Source organism: Arvicanthis niloticus, chromosome 12, assembly GCF_011762505.2.
Source record: "Arvicanthis niloticus isolate mArvNil1 chromosome 12, mArvNil1.pat.X, whole genome shotgun sequence".
In the NCBI taxonomy this organism is placed as follows: domain Eukaryota; kingdom Metazoa; phylum Chordata; class Mammalia; order Rodentia; family Muridae; genus Arvicanthis; species Arvicanthis niloticus.
The window spans coordinates 56,529,744-56,553,217 of NC_047669.1; positions in this window are offsets into that span (position 1 = coordinate 56,529,744).

A 23,474-nucleotide genomic window follows, 5' to 3' on the forward strand; every position below is an offset into this window, starting at 1 on the left:
AAGCTCTTTATCAGCATTTTGCTCTGGAATGTATGTGCAGCGACCATCATGGTGACTTGCTCACATCCTGCTTGCTTGATTACATCTCTGTGAAGACAGTGAGAGGAAAAGAGAGGGGAAGCTTTAAAATATCTTCTTAGTGTGTTTTAAAAGAAGGAGCTTTTAAAGGCAGCGTCCACTGATTCACTGAGTAATGTCACCTGAATCCCCTCTCTACCCATTCTCTTTGTCCTGTGTCTTTGGCAGAAAGAGACACATATACATTTGCAGCTAATCTGAGTTTAGAGCTTCCCCTGAGATATTTCCTCTGTTACACCATTAAACATCTGTCTGGGAACCTCCTTCAGGAGCATTACGATCCAATTTACTCACTCACAAAATCATTAAAGCAAAAATGAAAGGATTGGCGTGAGTTTTTAGTACATTCTTTTTTTTTTCCCTAACAGACACAAAGCATCTAACCAGGAGTTTCTGTGGAAAGTAGCAATGTCCTGGACATCAAAACTCAGAGGGAAGAAATGTGGGATCATTCCGGGCAAATGCTGATGCATGGGGCAAGGAGCAAAGAAAGTAGAGGTAATGTGTGGAAAATCAGCTTTCAAATCACCATTGCAATCCAAGCTAGGGCAATAGTGATTTCTTGGATGAAAATCAAGTGAGTTAAATGTCACAAGGAATCCCAGTGGCCACTGGGAATTTGACCACGCTCCAGTGAATATGTGCGCAGCACAAATTGTACTTGGTATAATTTTTTTAATCATAGGGTGGGGCACAAGGCTAGATCCGGTGTGATCTGGATGCATTGTATAAAATTCTCAAATAATCAATAAAAATATTATGTTGGAAAAAAAAAGTCACAAGCCTATGAGGATAGAGAATTCCCAAAGCACATCTTATTCACACAAAGAAACAAATACAGATAAACAAAACCTGTGGGCAGCTGTGAAGCTTGCTGTAAGATTCAGATGTGAATCTTCGAGTGCGTATGGATGAATAACAAATTAGACTCTGTTTTACTTTCCTGACCCTTTAGGAAAGAGCACCATTTTAACTGTAAAATATAATAAGACCTGTTCAGTAAGAACATAAGTTGTGTGTTGACTCAGTGCACACCTTGCCTCACCTTGCTTACTTAATGGGTAAGTCACATTAAGACATAGCAATTCAGCTGCTGCTCTCTTACTGGTAAACTAAGATATATGCAAATTCCGTAATGTTTCCAGTCTTTGTTTTTCACTTGTCATATAAAATTGAGCAGAAGTAATTTTTGAAATTGTACGTTTTCAAAATATCAATGATAATTGTCCAATATTTTAAGAATAGATCTTTCTTTAAAACCAAACCTATATAAATACAAAATGCTACCTAAGAACTTTTTTGTTTATTTACAACAGAGATTGTGTATTTCTTAGGCATCATAGAATCATGTGAACCTGTCAGCCCTTTTCGAATTCCATAGAAAAAGACTGTTTTATTTGTTTATATTTTAAATATATCCCACTTATAAGACATTTGCATTTGAATAATGAAATCCACTTTCAACAACAAACTAAATATAGTGTCAGAATCAAAGCTATTTTTAATATAGCTTATAAAATAGATTTCTTTTCCTCAAAAATAAATAGAAAAAAATTAACTAGCACCAAGCATATTCGTTAAGCTTACAGATTCAATTATAAGAATTTAATTAAAAGTTAATCTGATTCCAAATTTTTATTTTATTTCTTAGGATAAAGAAATTGTTTCTAGTTATGTTCTATTATCATTTTATTCTGTTTGGTTAGCATCAAAAGGCTTATTCTCCTATTAAATTCTCATTAATTTTTCACCCTGTTCTTTCCTATCCTTTGCCCTTCTGACTCTTACACATACACAGAGAGGGACTGAGGGTACCAGATGGGGCTGTTTCTTTAATGGTCAGTTGAAGGATGTGAAGGATGGGAATCACTCTTCACCCTCTAGGATCTAAGCGAGCTGCTGCTCTGGGAAGTGCACATTCTGACAGCTTAGGAAATGAGAGGCCAAGATCCAAATTACTTATCAAGTGTAAATCATATACCTGGCAAGATGGCATTAAAAATGCCTGCTGAGCTATTGGGGTGGCTGTCAGAAAACAGTGATGTTGGAAATTTGAGTGCTCGGCTTTTCATTGTAGCAATCTGTACTGCTGCCTCCAGAAATAGGCTGCCCAAGTCTCCCCCTTGCTCCTATAACACCACGGAAACCCTGCCAAGGGATACACAACTGTAAAGGGAAAACACAGAGCCCTAGAGTTTGTAAAATCAGGTTTGCGGCTTTACCAAGTAATAAGGCCACCGTAAACCAGAGGGGTACTAGGCATGCCTCTGTGTGTGCTACTACAGAAAATAACAGTGCATTATGGTGATTTGATATAATCACAGTAGAATAGCTCTCCTGAGGAGAGGCACTCACTTTCTAATAGTTAAGTGGGAATATTTCTTTTTCTCACAAAAGAGGTATGTGGGATATTACAAAAATAATATTTAATCCATGAATCTGAACTTCCTAGTAATTTATTCTACATGTGAAAGGATAGTATGATTCTAGCCCAATTCCATGAACTCAAAGTCCATTTTGTTCAACATGTGGGTATATATTTACTCAATTTTCATCTGCACAGATTTTTGTCATTATTTTTTATAATAATTTAGTAAAAACTTAATTTTGTATCTAATTTCTGAAAACATCACATAACTCCACACCTCATTGTTTAGTAATTATCAATACAGTCATTTCAATAGTTCAATTAAAACAATAGTTATGTTTCTGACCTAAGAGGATACTTATAGTCCAGGAGGCAGTAACAGCTTAAAGTGTTCAGACTTGGAAATAATTTGTAAATACAGGTGCATAAATCTTTGTTCAATTATTTCTTAATAGAAAGATTGTTTGCATGCATCTTAATTTCCTCACATATAAGATTTTTTTTTCAGACAATTGTGAGAAATGTATTTTAGGTTTTTCATACTAAAAAAAAAAATCTGTTTCATATACACCATTCTGTGGCTTGTAGTATTGTTTAGTTAAAGTTAAGTAAGGGTCATTGTGAGAATTTTATTCCTATTGGGGCAATCACAGAAGAAACATTTTAAAGCAATTCAAACTCATTATTATCAATTCTAAGTATCAGTAGTTCTATACAGATATCTCTGTCTGAAATCAAAGTGGCAGGAAGATATGTTTTAATTGAGGTGCTAGACCTGCCTCCTCGTGTTTTTTTTTTTTTTTTTTCAGACCAGAAACTCCCATTCCTTCACACATTCCTTCCTCTCTCCATCTTCAATCCTAGCATCTTCAGCTTCTTTCTTCTCAGTTTGCCACCTCTTTGGTTCTGATTTTCACCCCTTTAATCAACTGGTAAAGATCTCAAAAATCTCGGTGGCTGCTGTTGAGACTGTCCAGATAATCTAGAATAATCTTACCACTTTCTTAAAAGGGGCTGTTTACAAATCTACTTCCATCTGTCGGATTAAGTCCCCTTGACACAGAATTCTCACATATTGACAGCCTCTAATGAGTGGAATGCATTTACCATGGCTGTTACTATGTTTACAACAGATAGCTGAAAATGTAAGCAATCTCTGGATTTGGTAAGTACAACCACAACTGGATAGGTTATTCTTATAGTTGGCCTGGTTGTGGATGTTGTAGGAACCATTTGCTAAGAAAAAAACATTTTGATTTAATTATGAATTGAATCTTTGAAAAACTAAACTCCTTATACCTTATTTTCAAGCCCGATTTATGATCCCATTTTTCTAGCAATGTCTTCACATTTATCATACATCAGTAATAGACCAGCAATGTTTTTTTCACATTTAACATCAGTAATGGACCACTTAAAGTGTATATATTTGCTTGAAATATTGGTTGTCTGTCCTTTTTTGTGCAAATCAATATTAATATTATTTTGGGGGCTTTCAGTGGATCAAAAAGGAGAGAGGAATATAGATTTTAGCTTTAATTTTTTGACCCCAGGAAATCCGTATCAAAAATATATATGGCTTATTTATGTATTTATGGCACACAGGAAAAAAGTAAAATTAATCTTCAAAGCAAGGAAAAATGTAAAATGTATATGCTTTTAAAGACATAGATAACTATGTTTTTGATACATTGACTAATATTAACATTGACATTATTCACAAATACAATTTTGTATGTAAGCTAGATTGGAGTCTGTACTTCTAAACTGACATAGGCAAGCAATACAAGACTAAGTACAAGTGCTAAAGTAGAAACAGGAAGAACAATCTTACCAAGATTCACAGAATGCCTGTGATGGTTGTCCAGTTATTCACTGTGTGTAAACAATATACACAATCTGAATTTCAAAACAATATCTCTGTTACTAGAAGCTTCTATTGTAATAGATGTTCTCTTATAAACCCATATATGCTCCATACACTCACTGCATTCTTTAAGCTGTAATTCTTACATGTATTGGATTTTATTGTGTTATGTCTTCACATTTTTTTGTAAGAATGAACAGAACACCAAAAGCTCAGGCCCTAAGATCAACAATTAATAATTGGGACCTCATGAAACTGAAAAGTTTCTATAAGACAAATGAATTTGCCAATAGAACAAAATGGCAGCCCATAGAATAGGAATAATATCTTCACCAACATGGCATATGCCCAGGAGTGGTATAGTTGGTGCTAGACCACTGGCAGACAGCTAATATCCTATATATGATATTATATCATATATGGAACTCAAGAAATTAGACACTAAGAAACCAAATAACTCAATACTTAAAGTGGGGTACAGAGCTATACAGAGAATTCTCAACAGAAATATCTCTAATGGCTGAGAAGCACTTGAAGAAATGTTCAACATCCTTAGCCATAAGGGAAGTGCAAATCAAAATGACTCTGAGATTCCAGTTTACATACATTAGAATGACAATATTAAAATCTCAAATTCCAGCACATGATGGAGAGGATGTGGAACAAGGGGAACACTCTTTCATTGCTGGTGAGAGTGCAAACTGGTACAACTACTTTGGAATTCCATTTGGTGGTTTCTCAGAAAATTGACCCTCTCCTAGGCATATACCCAAAAGATGCTCCACCACACCACAAGGATACTCAACTATGTTCATGGCAGCTTTATTTGTAGTAGCAGAAACTGAAAAGAACCTAGATGTCCTTCAACTGAAAAATGATAAAGAAAATGTGGTCCATTTGCATAATAGAATTATTAAAGACAAGTACATCATGAAATTTTCAGGCAGATGTATGAAACTAGAAAATCTCATCCTGAGTGAGGTAGCCTAGACCCAAAAGGACATGCATGGTATGTCTCATTTATAAGTGAATATTAGCCATAAAGTATAGGATAATCATGTTACAATCACAGACTCAAGCCAAAAAATCAAAAAGGGCCCAGACAAGGATGCCTGAATCTTTCTCAGGAGAAATAAAATAGATATTGGGGGCAGATGGAGGGAGAGAACTGGGTGGGAGACAGAACAGGTTGGGGAAATGAGCTACAGGGGAGGGATCATGTATAGGGAGAATAGGGGAAATAGAACAAAAATTATCAATGGGCAGGGCAGGGGGCAACTCTAGAAGGTGCCAGAAACAGGATGGATGGGCAGGGAGTCTATGGGGGTGACTGTAATTTAGGCTGCTGGCAGTGGGGGATATGGACTCTGAAGTGTCCACTCCTTGTAACTAGGCAGGACTTCCAGTGGAGGAAGGAGGACAATAATCCACCCACAAAACCTTGGACCCCGAATGTAGGTAAAAAATGGCTGGGGAACCGCAGGGTTCCTCACACCAGGCTGTTTGTAGTTGGCTGGGAATGTCCTGGGTTTCTCCAGCTGGAAGTTAGGCCCAGCTGCTCACTGAAGGCCTCTCCACGGCTCCTCAAGGCACAGCCCCAACACATGAGGAAGTCTTTGGGTTTCCAAAACCGGTTTATTGGCATGATGGAAGGTGGATGGATCTAGATGTTTGCCCAAAACACAGGGCAGACCTGAGTTAAATAGGGAGGGGAAGAGGGGGTATGGGCTGAGGAGGAATGCTTAATTGACTCCACCCTCTGGCCTTCAGGTATCTCATTAGTATGTAAATCTCTCTAGGGCCTGGGGCCTGTTTATTGCCCTCCACCTGTGTATGTGACTGAAGGGTGAAGGTTGAATGGAGATTAGACCTGGTGTCAGGCTGAACACTCAAGTTTGTCCTGCCTCCAAGAAGTACAGGGATAAAGATACAGCAGAGATTGAGGAAATGTCCAACCAGTGACTGGCCCAAATCAAGACCCAAACCATTCAAGAGAGCTAACCCCTGACACTATTAATGATACTCTACTATGCTTGCACAAATGATCCTAGCATAATTGTCTTCATCCAGTAGCTGATGGAAACAGATGCAGAGACTCACTGCTAAACAAAAGGTGGAGCTCAGGGAGACTTGTGGAAGAACAGGGGAGCTGGAGTGGTCAAGGACACAAAACAACTGACAAAGCTGGGCCCATAGAAGCTCACAAAGACTGAATCACCAACCAAAAGACATGTGTGGGTTGGACCTAGGCCCCCCCATGCATTTATAGCATGTCTACAGCTTGTTCTTCATGTGGGTCTCCGAACATTTGGAATGAGCACTGACTCTGACTCTGTTACTTTTCTTTGGCTCCCACTCTCCTAGCTGGACTGCCTTATCTGGCTTCAGTGGGAGAGCATATACACTTAGTGCTTCTGTACTTGAGGTGCTAGGGTGGGTTGGTACTAATAAGGGGATTCCTGATCTTGGAGAAGAATAGGAGGAGTGATGGGGGAGGGAGTGGAAGGGTGAGGCTGGGAGAAGAGGAGGGAGGACCTGCCGAGATCAGGTGGTTAAAATAAATTGATGAAAAAAAATTCTAATTTCATTTGTTTAGCTGTTATGCAAAGGCAATGTTGTCTTTGTCTTAAGTATGTGAACAACTTCTTGTCACTATAGATATTGCTGTGTCTTTCCAACAAGCATAAGATAAAGATTCACAGTCAGAGGAACAATTTTACTGTCCTGTCCATGGAGTTGGCTTAAGCTTGAAGTATGCCAAGCTGCATTTCAACACATAGTGTCTTAAACCAATTACTTGTCTTAATGAGCAAACTCAATTATCTTTGGGGCACATTGGTTTGCTTCCAGATTCAAAGATATTTAATAGTCATACCCTTATTTCACTAGCAAAGTTAAATGTGCCTAGTCTGAGAATAAAATTATATTTCTTGATGGATCAATGTTTTTATAGGAAAATACCAGAATCTCACAAGTTTCTTGCTAATGAAGTTTGTAAATAGAGAGGTAAACATAGAATGACTTAAACACAGCAACTTTTGTGTCTAACAGGTTCAGATTTCAGCCATCCTTTGCTGAATTCATTTTTTCTTTTCTGGTACTTGGATATATTTTTTCATAAGGTGTTGATCTCTGTAATTCTTGTTCACATACTAAATTCATAACTTAGAAATCTTTTAGAAATTACTAAAGACAAACCCATTCTGAAAATTCTTCTTGACTACAGCTTTATGTCTTGGTATATCATTAAACAAAAGACTATATGTGATTTATCTATAGACAATAGAATATTGAATGGGAAGAATATTGAAGTATTTCCAATATCAGTAACAAAACCAGAAGGCCTACTTTCACCACTTTTATTCACAATAGTGATAGTAATTTTTAACCATAACAGTTAGGCAAGGGAGAAATAAGATATACATATGAAAATAAAATAGCAAAGCCCTGTTTGCAGTGACAGAGTTGTGTGCATAGAAAAAGTACAGATTCTATGAATATAATACAAGCAAGCATAGGAGTTAGTTTATGTGGGGACCCCTCATTTGGTTTTGGCTACTCATATCCACACCCTTCATAACAGGTTCCTGGCAGCTTATTTCCTTCACTTGAACATACCATGTACATGCACATACCTTGCCAAACAATGCACCAAGCAGTGTCAAAACTGTGTTGGGCTACACATACCCTTATCTCTGAAAATAATGTAAGTTTCCTCACCACTGATAAACATAGTTTTGTACAGTTACTATGCAAGTATTATCCTGGTGTGAAGAATGTGAGAGCTACCTCAGCCAGAATTGATTTTGGGAACGTGCATAGTAAAGTAAAACTCTGGCCAATTGTGACCTTTTTTTGGCTACCTAGCATTTTACACCTATGATCAAAATCAGATGCATTGTGGGAAAAAACATGCAGAGTGGGAAAAATGAAGATTTGGTGCAATTTATCAACCATGATATCCACCCTACACCTCTTATTCACTTCTTGAACCCCATAAAGGGAGCCCTGAAAATGAATTTAGATGTTTTTATACCCTTACTCATGAGGATGCAGTAGACCTGACAGTGGCTCTCTGTGCCACTTGCACTATTGCTTTGACCCAAATAAAGTACTTTTGCTTCTTTTGCAAAGCTCCACGAGCCTTCTTTTCAGTTCTTTGGATAAGAGGCAAATATGCTGGGAATACACAGCCTAGATCCAAAGCACCAGTGATGGCAACACTGCCATCAGTTGTTTTTCTGGTCACTGTCATTTGATACCTCTAATAGCATCTAAACATACTGAGTGGTATGGCTTGCATAATTGGAATTTTGCATTTTAGCTGAGCAAGTGAATTTCTTCTTCTACGAGGTTTATTTTGAGAAAATTGTATTTTTAATAATATTGGATTATAATTTTCCACATTATTAAAAAATTATTGTAGTAGCAATTTCATAAAAGAGAAAATTTTAAATACTCATTCCTTTCATTTTTTTATATATTCGTATATTGATATAATAGCCATCTAATTATCTTGCTCCAGTGCTATGTATACCAATTTAAATAGAAGTTGGTTTCTAGTACTCTAAATTGGAGGTCCAGTATTTTTAGCAAAGTATGATATACATACATGTGCATATGTATACATGTATACAGACTTTGTATACACTATTGCATATATAGTACATATACCCATATAAACATGTAGACATATATAGAATGATCAACAGAAAAATAGATCATGAAAGTTAATCTATCAAATTATGACAAAATTGTATAACACATTTATTATGTATTATATAATATAACTAATATATGATATACAGGGATATATAGTTGTGTCTTATAGCTATAGCTACAAATATGTTATATAAATAGAAATAAATATATTTGTTTAAAAGACAAATATTATGAGACCTAAAAATTATTACACAGATTTGTGGTTTATCTCAAATCTGTAATTTTCAGGAAAACTGAATTGAGACTTTTGAATTATAAGAAAAATATGGAATATAGAGATTTTGAAACTATTTAAAATTATTTAAATGAAAGACATACTAAGAAATTCATGTACTCATATAACAAGTTATATTTTGGAAAATAACAGGTTAATAAACAACAGTGGTCTCTAAAGATTGCAGTTCCCATCACTAGATGATATAATTGCTATCACAGAGTTTTAGTATAATATATGTACACTCATAATATATTCATAAGGCTGATACTGGTAAAAGATACCTGCCAATTATGTATATGGAAGTACAGAAAAAGATTATGTACTATATAAAATAATTGGCAATGATAGTAATTAGTTATGTTACTAGTTTCTGTGTTATTTGTCATAATACACTATATTTTCTGTTATGTCAGAGTATTTTCATTCTCCTTATTACTAAGTAACAGAGTTACGTACTCACTCACATTGGTCCCTCAAGAGTATTCTAGAAGAAAACACTGTTTTCAGGGGGCTGAAAGTTGTCTGGTTCATACTAACTGTGAAGATCTTTCAACAGGACAAAATACAAAAATGAAAACAATGATATTAATTATTCTAAACCTCCATGGCCTAGGCTATGAGTGTGTGTGCTTATGTCTTAGAGTTTAGCCAAAAAGCTTATATATATACATATATATATGAATTAAAATATATAAGAATTTATATATACATATGAATTAAAATATTATAGAAAATAATGCTGTGTAGTTACATAATGTCTGTTAATAATGTGTGGTTATAGAACACTCAAAATCCTTTGTACATTTTCAAAGTTTTTAATTTTGAGTTGCTAGCATAAACTGAGACTAATTTATTAATGGAAAAGTAATTCAAAAATTAATTCAGTATAATCTAAATCTGCAGTGTTATGAAGTGTGTTTTAGAAGACAGTGTAGTCCTAGGCCTTTGCCTGCATCCCATAATCATTCAGAGGTCAGTGTAGCCAGCTCTTCGCCGTAGTGTTCTATTCTCTTTAAGCATTCTATTTGTAAAGTGGTACCCTTCTATTCAAGTGTTCAAATGTATAAGCATCAACGTGTCAGCTTACACACAAAGGTCAATAAGCTAGGCCATAATAGCCAATGTAAATAGGAGCCTGTATCATGGAGGTTTGTGTAAGTTGAATATGACATTCATATAATGAATTCACTGTCTAATGGTCTGTTTCGAATATATCTATCATTAAATTATTTAGAACAGTGTTACTATAATGAATACAATTTACTGGTTCCTTTGTACTTTCCTATGCTTGTCTTAGTACATTGGTATCACTGTAACAAAATACAATACAGTGGTTCTAAAGAACAGTTTCAGGGGCCTGGAGCCTGGAATGTCCTCCAGTAAAGTGCTGGGAAATTGTACATTTCATTGGGGTCTTGATTCCTGATATCATATTACACAGGAGAAGAGGCAGGGGAGATCTCTGGCATGACATTTATGAGAGCAGGAACCCCATTGGTAATCTCATTATTTAATCACCTCCCACAGCCCCATATTGAAATAACACCATTGTAGAGGGAGATCTCAACAAAGCTATATTAGGAAAAATAAACATTCAATCTACAGAAAAATTTTTGACAATAAAAATGTAAAGTTAAGCTTAAAGCTTATGGATTCATTCTTTTCCTCCTCTCTTTCCTCAGGAAAAAGTACACCATTAACTCACTGGAATTTCCATGTCCTTTCATTTTTACTGAACAGTATCTAGAAGACTCTTTAATCATGTATATAAGCATATGTTAAATGTTATAAACAACATTATTATATTGTAATACTTATTTCTATAATTTACTTTTTAAAATGTTAAAGGGTTTAAACAGTTGATTAAGTGAGTAAAATTGCTTGTTGTTCAGCCATAAGGACCTGAATTCAAATCCTTAGCACAAATGTAAAAAGTGAGAAATGGCCTTGTGTACCTATTATGTCAGTTTTGTGTGGGAGACAGAGACATTGCTGGGAATGGCGAGGCTCCAGGCTCAGTAGGAGACGCCATCTCAAGGGTGTCAATCATATACAGACAGAGTAAGAAGCCAAAGGCAGACTCTAAAAGGTTTTCATTGTTATTGCTATATTTATCTTTGTTGTGTCAATTTACAGATAATAATACATTTGATATGCTTTTAATTGAGAAAGGATTTCATTAACTCCCCCTGTTTCTCCTGCCAATTCTTCCTAAATACCATCCCTTAATATCGGATACTCCAACGTTGTGTCTCATAGGGACTGTTCAGGTGTTCAGAGGTCTCTATAGATTGGCTAAGTTTTAGAAGCTATGCTTTGTGCTTCCCATAATTTCAGTTAATTCAGTCATTCTGGATTTCTGACGGGGCTGAAGACTTATAGTCTCATAGCCAATCCAGGCTATTTACTTTGAGAGTAAAGATTTGAGAAGATGGTTTTCAGCTGACATTCATTTTAAAGCACCCCACCCCCCAAAAAAGCCATGTTCAGAACTAAGTCTTTTAGTTAGGAGAGATGACAGAGGTTCTGGTTATAAAGGAGAGATTGCTTCACAGCAGACATCCTGGTATTTTGCCTTTTACATTCTTTCACCCCTTCTTCTGGGCTGTCCTCTGAGCCACAGATACAGGAACTGTATCATAGATGTATTCACTGGGGCTGGGCTTCTCACGATCTGTTGATCTCTACATTGTGTCCAGTTGTGGGTGTTTTGTGATGGTCTCTATTTGCTGTCAGAGAAACTTCATTGATAAAGGGTGGTATCTAATCTGTGGGTACAAAGATAAGGTTTAGACTGTAGTAACGAATTACATTGGCCTAGCAAAGTGGCAGCAGTAGATTATTTTCTAATGTCTATGACCACACTAGTCCCAGGAACCTGGCTAGGTTTCCAGTACAAGGCATGATCTTCTTTCTGTTGAGTGGGCCTTTTATTCAAGTATACAGCTTTTGATTACGACTGACATGTGAATGGCACTTATTGCATCTTTATGCATGTATTGCCATTCTGGTAATTGATACAGTTCATTGGCATTGCAGTTGGATGAGATTGTCCATCCCCTGACAGCTTACATAGTATTTTCTATAACCATGGAAGCAAGAACACAGGAAAGAGGCTTTCAGGTCAGTCCAGCTTGAATGATCTCAGTCCTCTGTCTTAAGTATGCTGTATTTTCAGCGCTGGGGGACCGTCCTCAACCACTGAGATGCAGCCTCATGCTACAGGAATAGTCTATACTATCCAAAGTTCTTAATTGTCATTATATTGGTTATGGTGATCTATAATCAATGATCTTGGGTATTACTACAATGTTTATTGATGGATCTTTGTCTTTTCCCATATATCTAATGAAATTGATAGATAAAAGTTACCTAGGAGCAAACTACTGCCAGAAAAAACTGCTCCTCTCGCCTGTCCTCTTCTCTCTTCTACTTTCCCCTTCTCTCCCCTCCTCTCCTTTCTGTACCTTCCTCTATCACCTCTCCCCTCTGCTCCTCTTCCCTCTCCTCCCCTGTCTTTCTCTCCCTTTCCTTTTTTCCTCTCTCTCTCTCTTTCTCTTCTCTCCTCTCTCTCTCATACTGTCATTCCTTAGATGCAAATTAGGACAATTCTTAATAATTGCAGTCAAATCTAAGCATTCTAATTCCGTAAGAATCTCACATCTTTTGCCGTAAATCCAAACAAAAAAGCAATCAGATTTAGTGCGAAAAGCACATCCAAAGTTGAAATGAGCAGAACACCAACTCTCTTCATCAGATTAGCCGAATTGTGAATACAAAGGCCAAATATTAAGTTGAGACAAATTAATAATGCTACACAAATTGTTTAGGGAGGGAGAGTACACTTATGGGATATTGAAAAGAAAGTTTCTACAATCTGAATACAAAATGAAACCAGTAGTTATTGACTCTCAAACAGCAAAGCCCAGCTTGTAACACAACCCTAATTTAATCATTCAGGAAAAGCTAAAGAAAAGAAGGAGGAAAAGGGGAAAATGGTTAGAACTAGGAGAGGATTCCTCCTGACACTTAATAATACAATGTGAGGCAGCAAGTTTGTTGAGGCTCTGACTCAATCTCTAGGAGTTCTAGCTAAGCACATTAATGACAGTGGCTCTAATAAATACAAGATCTCCAAAGCAAAGGAACCACCCTCGTGTGGGAAGATGATGGCATCTAGAACTCCGATAGATGAGAAGAGAAAGCAGTGCGTTTAGAGGATGAGCCCCCTCCTGTTAAGGATTAATATACTTGGTGACATTTAGGTGAAGCCAGTGTTCATATTCCATGCTGAAAACTCCCAGGGCCTTGAAGAATTATACTGAATCTGTTCTGTCTTGTTCTATAAATGGAATGACAAAGCCTGGGTGGCAGACCATCTGTTTACAACATGGGTTGCTGAATATTTTAAGCCCACTCTTGAATTTACTTTGCAGAAAAAAAAAAAAGAGTCCTGTCTACATATTAGTACTCATTATCAATGAGGCTGGTAACTGGAACAGTCACATAACAAGTGTGCAAGATGAATGATGTTTTGGGGCTACTAACATACTGTTTATTGTGTAGACCATGGATCAAGGAGCAGTTTCATATTCCAAATCACATTATTTATAAAATACTTTTTTTTAAGATTTTAGCTGCTACTGACTATGATTCTCTAATGGATTTGTTCAAAGTGAATTGACATTTTTTTTTTTTTTTTTTTTTTGAGAAGGATCTGTCCTTTCAAATGCCACAAAAGACATTCATGGCTCATCGTATCAGCAATATGAGGAGCTCAGGAGAATTTGTTGCACTTTTCTCCTGTAATTTTCAAACTAATTCAATTATCTGTTAGTAGATGAAAAAATTTCAAATGTGGTAATTTACCGGGAAGACAGGTAAAGTTTGTAGATGAGACTGAACCGCTGCGATCTCAAAGTGAAAGCTTAATTGGTAAAGACTCACCTCCTGCGAATGAGCAAAGAAAGTGGTTTCTTAAGATGATGAGTCTGAGATGGCAACGAAGTGTTTTTGATATTAATACAAACTTAAATGACAAAATGACATCAGACTTTGAGAGGAGAAAGTCTCCGTTTACAAAGTTCTATTGTGGGTAAATGCTACTGACCAGCATCTCATGCTCAGAGAAATGTTCTAAGAATATATGATGTAATGTACATAAGTGTCCATTTTTATGAATTGCCACATGAAACTCTGTCTTAATACCTGACCAAAACAAAATTCTCACAGCTACCTTAATCCCTCAACAGCTATTAAAGTGAGTCCAAAACCTCTCACCAGGAAGGAGATTACTATTTTTCTGAAGATTCTAATAATTCTAGCATTTATATTAGAAAATGCTTTAATTGAGATATGTGCATTACAATATTTTCGATATTTTATACTTAAAAGACCAGTGCAAACATAACTACTTATAGTCACCATGAAACTAAAGCTTTCTGCCATTCGCATGTGGGATGCTTATTGAATTGTAGTGACCAGGAATCACACATACTCTATTTTTATAGTAGATCTATATATGTATCCTCTTATCATGCAAAATAAACACAGAAAAGATACAGCAGACCATGTTGAAATTTGTTGCCTTTACTATTTTTTTCTTAAGGCAATAGAAATGGGAGAGAATACTGTAGCAGGTCTATGATGGGGTCATACTTGTCTGGGAACAGCACATTGTCTGTGTGTAGTGAGACCTTACAGTAAAGCAAATCTCTACACATAAAAATATTAAACAACCAACCTAGAGTTGAGGAATGGGCAGGGACAAAGAAATCATCCTCACATAAAATGGAATGAGTAGAAAAATTACAGACTTTTTTTTGAGAAAAATAAGTTAAGATATAAAGGAAGATTGGAGAAATGAAGAAGGTAGAGAAGAGGAAAAGAGAGGAGAAAAATAAAATCCACTAACAGTAATGAGGATAGCAATAACAAGACATAACTTGCTCTTGTGGGGTTAGCAAGGACTCTAAGGGTAACGGTTAATGGCTGACTCTGGACTTCTTGGTGTGAATACCAAGGTCAAACAAGATGTGTGAATTTAATATTGAAAAATAATATGTTTCCTGAGGATAGTGTAGAACTGAACTTACAGGTATCCTTAAGAGTTTTTTCTTTATTTTGAATATACAGACAAACATACAAGGAAATACAGGGGGAAATCTATTAGTCATGCATAACTTGCTTATCGTTTGTGGAAGTGGTAATAAGAGATAGAATGCTTCCAATAGCTATGAGAATACCTAGATATCTTTAATTTTTACAGCAGTATCTTTTCTATTCATGTAAAACCTTTCTCTGTATCTCTCCTAAGAGGAGCCTTGTGATCACATTTAGAACTTATTGGAATCATCTTGGATAATCACCCATTTTATGACCCTTACTGTAATCATGTTATGGCCCATATAAGGTTATATTCTTAGCTAGAATGATGGCTAATATTATATGTCAAGTTTCCTGCATCAGATGATACCTAGTTGGCTGGTTAAGCATCATATTTATGGGAGCAAATATGGAGACAAAATGTGGGACAGAAACTGAAGGAGAGGCCATCTGAAGACCATTCCACCTAGGTATCTATCCCATGTGCAGTCACCAAAGATTGACGCTGATGTGGATGTCAGGAAGTGTATGCTAACAGGAGCTCGATATAGCTGTCTCCTTAGAGGTCTGCCAGAGTCTGATATATTCAGAGGCAGATGCTCACAGATAACCATTGAACTCATCATGAGGTTCCCAATGGAGGAGTTAGAGAGAAGACTGAAGGAGGCAAGAGGGTTTGCTGCCCCATGGGGAGAGCAACAATACCAACCAACCTGATCTCCCAGGGTCTAAAGCACCAGCCTGGGAGCACAATCCATGGCTCCAGCTGTATATGTAAAGAAGAATGTCTTTGTCAGGCATAGGTGGGAGAGGAGATCCTTGGTCACATGAAGGCTGGATGCTGAGAATGGGAGAATTCCAGGGTAGAGAGGTGGGAGTGGGTGGGTAGGTGAGTGGGGGCATATCCTCATAGAAGCAAGAGAAGAAGGATGGGATGGGGGTTCCTGGGCAGGGACGGGATATGGGGTAAAACATCTGAAATGTAAATAAAATATCCAATAAAAAGAAAAGAAAGGTTCAACAACCTTAATCATTAGAGAAATGCAAATCAAAATAACTCTGAAATTCCATTATATACCCATAAGACTAAGATCAAAAACTAACTCAAACAACCCCTCTTGCTTCAAGGATGTGGAGCAAGAGAGAAACTCCTCCATTGCTGATGAGAATACAGACTTCTACAATGACTTTGGAAATCAATTTGGTTGTCTCTCAGAAAACTGGGAATATAGTTACTTCAAGACCCAGCTATACTCTCTTGGTCATACAACCAAAAGAAGCTCACCATACCACAATGACACTTGCTCGACCATGTTCATAGGAGGTTTATTCCTAATAGCCGGATATAAATCTTAATAAATACCATCTTTTAAAAAAGCATCATCTCTGGGCTTACATATGAGAATATTTCCAGTGGATAGTAATATTTTCATTGATGGAAGTGAGTAAAGAGAGGGGGATAGACATCAACCAGTGGCTTATGGGCCCAAATATAACTAATGGTAGCAGAGAAAAATTAACTGTTTGCCTAGTTAAAATAGGAGAGACACTAGTCTTTTCTTCCCCAAAGAGCTACGTGTTCTATCATCTATTTATCTATTCATCTATACATCTGTCACCTATCTATCATCTATCTACAACTACTGGCTAAAACAGATGCACAGTAAACATGTCTTCTGGCTCTTCAGCCTATTTTCTATAGCAATGTGATTAAAATACTCAGTTTTTTTTTCATTGAAATAATGGTTCCATTATGTTACAGGATATTTTCTCACATTGTGAACCCAGAGAATATGAATTGGAAAAACTCATTTTTTGTTGTCTTGTGGCTCAGCCCTAACACACACCTTTAACCCAAGAGCTGTCTGTAAACAAGAGCTAAATAAAGTCAATGATAGGTCAAGAGGCAGAGCAAACAACCAGTTGACAGGGAGTGAACATAAGAAAACCCTGGAAAGAGAAAAGAGGAACACTGGATGAAGAGTGTTTAAGATAGCTTGGAGAAGAAGAAAGAGCTGCTTCCTTCTGGGATGTCAGTGGAGGAGGAAGCTCAGCTGGGTATTTTTGTTTCCTATCTGAGGTAGTAGGCTTTCTCCACAGTGTCTGGATACTGAGTCCTTCATTTGGAAAATTGAACATTCGGGACTTTGTTTTAAAAAACATCATTTCTTTAATTATCACTATATAGTAGAATAAGTAGATGGTAGACAAACAAATATTTTAATGCCATGCCATATTGAAAATAGACAGTCTCATTTTTTTGTTGAGTCTCCATTGTAAGGTTGACACAATGGCATTTTCAATTTTTTCCTTTACTTGTAATATAAGGAAGTTGAATGAAATATTTTTTTAAAGAAAAAGTGATTTAAAATGTATCTGCCATCATTTTATTATTTTGGAACATTAAAGAGGTAAAACATATTTACAATAGTTTTGTTGTTTTCATTCTTCTCTTTATTGAAAACAGAATTGTTTCACATATAATATATCCTGATTAAAGTTCCCCCTCTCCTCTCAGTTTCTCACTACCTCTTCCTGCATTCAGATCCATCTTCTATCTGTCTCTCATTCAAAAACAAACAGGTGTATAGGAAAATCCTAAAAGAAAATAAGAGAACAAAAATGAACACATGAAAATAGAATAAAAAACCGAAAGAAACAGGACAATGGAGCCCAAGAAAAGGCAAAAGAAATGATATAAAGCTACAATGAACTGTCTCTATGCAGAACAGCACAGCACAGATCACATGTGTGTTGCTTGCATATGTTGGTAGCAAAACACATAATGATCCATTCTTCTTCAAGGTAGTCTTATACCAAAACTCTTGAAATAATTTTATGGCTGTCTCTTTCATGAATTCTGCTTCAACTCAGATCCTGTGGTCTGAGTACATATATGTGAGCAGAGCTACATAGCTGGGTGGGAGTATTCTAAGGGGCTGTAGAATGAAGATGCTTTTAGGTGATAAGGTCTATATCAATCAGTTTTATGGCATTGAGTTCTAGGGAACTGTCTTTGTGAAGCCTTGCTGAATTTCGAGCAGATGCAGAGGCTTCTCTACCCCCTCACTACCCACATTATCCACACCTCAAAATAGGAGGAAAGATCTTTGGTTTTGTAAATGTTTCCAGTCTCAATATCTCTAACATCAATTCAGTAGATGTTTAAGAGTAAAGAAAAATTTCTAAGATGCTGAATTCTGAAGAACTGGAAGATTTTAATGGTTGAAAGAAAGAGTCACAGGAGAAAACCCATGATCTTATTACAGAGGACTCATCAAAGTAACTGTCTAGTTGCTTTCTTTAGGTAAGTGCCCTTTGTTAGTACAACAAATGCAGACATCAATTGCATATTCTCAGAAAGAACATGACATCAAATCATCTATAAAGAAATCTGATTGACGACTTTTAATTTTAATGCCAACTACTTCAGTTTACTTTATATGTTTAAAATACTGGTAGTTCCTTTCAAGGACCAAAGTAGCAGAGTTATTATATCTGTCCAAAGAAACTCTCTCCTATAATCAATTAATTTGATAACAATTGCATATTCAAATTTTGTGATGAATAATGTATATCATAATTATATGCAACTAATTTTATAGTCTCAAGTTTAAAAAAAAATGAGCTTCTAAACCAACACATCAAGGACTTTTAAAAACCAACAACAGATTTCTCATTAAGATATTTTCAACATATACTTCAGTAATACACTATCAATGTTCATAATGCAATATAATGCAAAACCAGTTCATTGCAGTCACATACTGAGCATTTATGTGAGACAAGAATGTGTGTCAGGTGCTTTTCACCATGTGCACATGTGTTCCTTCCTCCAGTAGTACCTAGCAGTAGTCCCAGATACTAGGGACAGACATGCTCATGGTTATGCAGATGGCCAGCTACAAAATTCAGGCCAGGTGCTGCAAGTATTTTCCTTTATGCATTCGCCCACAATGGCCTGTCTTTACATAAAAAGCTGAAATCCTATATTATGTTTGACATATTGTTCCAGAAGAAGAATGAAAAGGAAAAAGCAAAACAATGGAGATTATTGTCATGCTATTTCCTACCTTCACTCATATTTACTTTCTGCAACACTTTTCAGTGGCAAAGATTTCCAGGGTATTGAACTACATTGCAAAATCCTGGTATCTTTAATATGGTTTGAAGTCTTCCAGAACATAGAACATTTTGTGGATTAAAAAAGAACTGGTTTTCAAAATCAAAATGAGCCCTGTATGTTGTGGATTCATGATATATACAAAAAAATCTCAGATGGCTCAGGCATTCTAAAATGTGTATATCCTAGATCAATGCTTCACGTTCTTCAAAGACACAAAAATAGGAAACAAAGACCCAGCAACATTTATAATTGTGGTTGACTCCATTGCTTTCATTGCATAATAACATGTCCCAAAAGCTTTGTAAAGGAATAACTGTAGAATGTTCAACCATGATGAATTCATGGGTCTCTGCCATAGTTTAATAATATCTATTTTCATTTTTTATTAGATATTTTTTAAATTTACATTTCAAATGTTATCCCCTTCCCAGTCCCACCCCCTCGAATGCCCAATCTCTTTACCCCTCTCCCTGCTTATATGAGGGTGTTCCTCTATCCACTCCCGCCTTCCCACCCTGGCATTCCTCTGCAATGGGTCATTGAGCTTTCAGAGAACCAAGGGCCTCATCTCCCATTGATGCCTGACAAGGCCATTCTCTGCTATATATGCAGCTGGAGCCATAAGTCCCTGGTTGGTGGTTTAGTCCCTGGAAGCTCTAGGGTGTCTGGTTGGTTGATACTGTTGTTCTTTCTATGGGGTTGCAAACCCCTTCAGAGCTTTTTTATTTAAAGCACACCTATGACTTACTGTTTCTATTTGATGACTGCTCTTGGAACTTTGTTTTGAATAGAGTGTTTTAGGCTAATAAAGGTACAATTGATACAATAAACTTCCTGATGTTGCAATAAATAAATAGTTTCCAGAGAACAAACCATTTACATCTTTTCAACAAATGCATACTTTAAAAAACTCTATTCGGTGAGTTTCTGTCTTCAAGATGGTATAGTTCATTTAATATCTATGTATTATGTATTATCATGGATGAGTTTATAGACTTTATGACCAAGTTAAAATATGGTTCCTTAAAGAGCACCAAACAAGAATTGAATAAGATACATAAAACATAATAAATTCTCAATATTCATTGCACATTTTAAAGTTAATTGTGCAGTATTTGTGTTCCTAAGACTGAATGCATTTATGATAAAGACAGACCTAGACAGAAAACACAACCTGTGGACTCATGTATCTGACTTTATGAGAACATGAGAGGGTCCTCCTCAACCACTCCCACATACTGGCAATAAGTAACAGGAGAGATTTCTATCTGTACTATGCTTCTTCATGTTTCTTTAATTCCTGGCTAATCCTACATGATTGTTTGCTCTATGAAGTGTTTTATTAATGTCCCTGTTAACATTCTCCACAACTCCAGCAACAGCTTAGATTCCCTGAAAAGATAGTATTCCTGCTGATAGCTTTTTAGAGAAACTTAATATTTGGATTCTAAGATGTCTCTTTCTAAATTTTGCAGCATTGACACCTCTATTCAGTGTGTCCCATAGGAGAAAAATCAATCAGCTGAATGATATCCCTCTTACAGGAAAATGTGTTATTAAATTCACAAGACACCACTGTGTTATAAGAATCCATATATCATATCTATTTCTCTGTATAGATATATCATTTGTAATCAAGCAGGATGATATACACTAGACCAAAGACATGAATGTATTGCCTTCTCATTCTAGAAAATGTTGCAGAATAATAATGGCATGAACTTTAAGTCAGAGACTGTAGCTCAAGTCTCAAATTTATCATTAATACTTTGTAATAGGATTTGTTTATTTACATATTCATTTATTTTACCACTTGAAGAAAATTTATCAATTTTGATAAAAATTATAAGGTAAAATGTCAAATACTTTCTGTAGTTATAAAACAATGGAGAAAAACCTCACACAGTGATGACAGAATACTTTAGTTTTAACAAGACTTGTTTCTCTTTAATCCTCCTTTCTCTCATGTATGTAACTTACATATTTTACAGTGAATATCATATATTTTTTTTTACTCAATGAGATTATCTATTACCTTTAGATGGTCTATAGTGACACTTGAACAAAGGGAGTTTAGAAAATATCATCAAGTTCTTTTATTATCCTACATACATTTAAACAGTATTTACTCTCTATTTTCAGGAATTAAACAAGATGACAAAATATTAAAAATCTGATAATATGGAGTACTAATTAATATCTATTGTATTATAGTACACACACAACACAAAGTCATAAAGATAATATATATGAATTATGCATAAAATATTCAAGAAAGTTAAATAAAATTCTTGTAATAAATATATTATTGTGATGTATTTTATGCATTTATCTATTGTTTGAGAGTTATATTGTGTATTATAGAATGCATGAATATCATCTTATAAGAGAAATATCATTTTCTAACAAAAATATAAAAATATTGTGGCTTTTCCATTAAAGCAAATCAAAATAACAAAACCATATGTCTCTCAGTTTTTTCATCTGAAATTAACAAACTTCTAAATTTGCTTAGCAGAGTTGTAGGAATTTAAATTATTCATGAGAAATCGCTCGGCAGTATATAGTGCTTTCTCATAATTTGAAATCTGAGGCAGGATTTGCTTTGAACTATTGATAAGATTATCTTGCTCACCTCTAATTCAAGGTGGAAGAGCTGCAGGAAATGGCTCTTACAGAGATAAAACATTGCCTCACTGAGAAGCCAGACTTAACTCCTTCAGAAACTAGCTACTGTTATCAGGCTGTATTGCAAAACAGATCATTCTCAGTTTCTTTTTTTTTTTTTTTTCCTTTTTTTTTTTTTTTTATTTATTAGATCTTTCATTTACACTTGAGATGCCACCCCCTTTCCCCATTTCCCCCCTCCTTAGAAAACCCCTATCCCATGCCCCCTTTTCCTTTTTGCATTTATACATTTTTTAAAAAAATGTTAATCATAGGCTTTATAAGTTTGGTATTGTTCAATCAGAGGTGTAACCCACTACCCAACCTAGATATATCAACTATCTTTGACTGGTGGAGATACATGAACATCTGCCTCACTGTCTCCCCCCTCTATCTCTCTTTCATCACCTAGCTTCTCCTCTCCTTCTTCTCCTCTTCTTACTCCTTTTCTTCCTCTCAGTACTCCTCCCACCTTAGCTCCTCCTACACATCACCCTTCCTGTTAAAATGAAACTTTTCTCTCAAAATACAATTAGAGCATAATTATGCCAATTTGTACCAGTGAGGTACAAGATAGTCCTAATACCCAGTCCATCCTTTTGTTGACTAACCAGCACCTCTGTCATCTATCCTAACTAAAACACTTAGTTCTGAACCTGGCTTTTTCCTTGGCTTTAGGATGAATGTCAGCTGACGACCATCCACTCAAATCTTTTCTCTCAAGGTAAATAGCTATAAGTTTTCAACCCCGTCAGAAATCCAGAATGACTGAGTTAACTATAATTGTGGGAAGCACAAAGCATAGCTTCTAAAACTTAGCCAATTTATAGAGACCGCTGAACACCTGGACACTCGCTCTACTTCAAAACGTTGGAGCATCTGTTCTTCTGCCTTCTGGCCCAGGATCATCTGACAGACCTTAGTGCTGCAGAATTATTAAGGGCTGATTACTCTGTCTAGGCAGATATAATCAGTCGACTATTCTGCAAGTGTGTCCTTTTCTGGACAGTAATTTGTCTGTAGAAGGAAAGTGGCAATTCTTGTCTAGTGGCTGTCTCACCACAACTGGAGTAACTCCAAGGATGCTCAATTTCTTCTTAGAATTTAACATAGGAAGCTGTCTGGAGCAGACAGGTCTCTAATGAAAATGAACATTAATACTGAAATGTTTGTCATGTCAATTCTAAGGATTTCTGATGTTTTGAAAACCAGCTATCCATGTAAGGTAATCTGGACTGTTGCCTGTTAACTCCACTCAGCTATTTCTAAATAAAACATAGAGAACACCCTTGTAATAAACTCCAAGTCATGAATTTGCTATAGT